The 1,754-nt window shown below is 47.3% G+C and overlaps 1 non-coding gene across 1 annotated transcript; it reads right to left on the minus strand.

The window, feature by feature from the left end:
• Positions 1-623: 623 nt before the first annotated feature.
• On the minus strand, positions 624-749 carry LOC129551865 (small nucleolar RNA SNORA61). The gene has a single exon (XR_008685172.1). It is a non-coding gene; the product is annotated as a small nucleolar RNA SNORA61 (small nucleolar RNA).
• Between the last annotated feature and the right edge of the window lie 1,005 nt (positions 750-1,754).

Here is a 1,754-nt window from a genome sequence, read left to right on the forward strand (position 1 = left end):
TGGTTCTCCTGGTAGTCCCTGAGCAGCTTTTCTACTTCTATTAATCATTGGGCCACGTACCTTTAACTTTCTTGTTAAGTTTGTTTCTTCCAGGATGCAACAAATCTCCAAGTGGTAGTATGACAAGAATATTCCCTGACCAACACCTAGACAATGCTGAAACAAGTCACCTTCTGCCGGCAGCACTCACATGCATCTGAACAACTCCCCACTCCAAGACAGGCCTCACGCCATTCAAGCTGCTATACAGCGAGTAATGACTATCGAGCTCAACTGGTGGGACTTGCTTCTAGTCACCCTCCTGGTCGTACTTTTTGCCATAGGCCTCGCTTCAATCGCCCCACCGGAGAGGTCCTTTGCTCTCTGCCTCTTTCTGGCCCTCACCTACGTTGTAGGTTGCGCTATACTTCTGGGGTGCTACTATTTTTTGTAGTGACCTACCTCTCTACATGTCTCTCACCTTAGCCAGTCTTGAAAACTTTCTGTCTGACCTCCGGCAAGACCTCTGGCTTGCCACTCCTATAACCGACTTCGATTCTCTCACCCAGGCTATCATTGGCTATTTGGCTACAGGGAACCTTCCTTCTTTATACCAACACCCAGATCAACTTTTTTTTTTTTTCCCTTGTCTGAAACTAGCTCACATGCCATACAAAGCACACTACGAGCACAATTTCAGTACTACTATTCCTCCTCTTACGACCACCAGGACCAGGGTTTAGATCCGATGGGAAAGGGAACTGGAGGGTCAGATCAACTTTTATACCTTGGTTCTCCTCTGCTTAATATCTTAATCAGCCATGCTTGCTCTGCGGCCTCTTCTGACTACTCTAAATCAAGCGCTCCTGATCCTGACCATACTGCTAGCTGCATGTATTGCCAACCCCCACCAACCCTTTAATCACTCCAACAGGTAATGGGAGCAGGCACATGTGTTATATCTCCAAGAGCTCAAGCCCCTGTGGGGTTATGTAGCAGTACCCTTTCGGTGCCCAATGGCTCTTACTATTCTGCCCCCACTGGGTGGTGGGCTTGCTCAACGGGTCTTACTCCCTGTATTCATGGCACCGTTATAAATTCTGGCCAGCTGTTTCCTAAAATGACCTATTATGAAGAGACTCAGATGGAACTGGCATTTCCCCCTCTCCCATCTAGGAGTAGATGAGCTATCGGAGCAGCCGCATTTCTCTTGTCATCCATGGTGGGGCTGGGCATAGCCGGGGCCACAGGGGTAGCAACCTCAGCCCTGCTCCTACAAGACAGAAATTATAAAATCCTGCAGTCAGTCATTGACTCAGACCTTAAACATTTAGAACAGTCCCTGACTAAATTAGAAGAATCTCTAAATTCCCTAGTGGAGGTAACCCTACAAAACAGACGAGGGCTGGATCTCCTCTTTATGCAACAAGGGGGCCTCTGTGCGGCTTTGGGAGAACAATGCTGTTTTTATGTCAACCATTCTGGAGTCATTAAAGACTCCATGGCTTTGCTGAGACGCCATATTAAAGAGAGAGAACCCAAAGAGAGCGGATGGTATGAACAATTGTTCAGCGGGTCTCCTTAGTTGATGACTTTAATCTCAGCCTTGACAGGTCCACTTGTCATCTTCCTCCTCTTGTTAACAATTGGGCCCTGCATCATCAACAAGCTGACCAATTTTGTTAGGGAACGGGTAAATTCAGTTCAACTTACGGTCCTGAGGTCTCAGTACCAGCCTACGCAATTAACAGAGACCCAGGATTAAATCTAGATAA

The sequence above is a fragment of the Moschus berezovskii genome, chromosome 17 (assembly GCF_049115385.1).
Source record: "Moschus berezovskii isolate FMDL1 chromosome 17, NW_MosBer_1.0, whole genome shotgun sequence".
In the NCBI taxonomy this organism is placed as follows: domain Eukaryota; kingdom Metazoa; phylum Chordata; class Mammalia; order Artiodactyla; family Moschidae; genus Moschus; species Moschus berezovskii.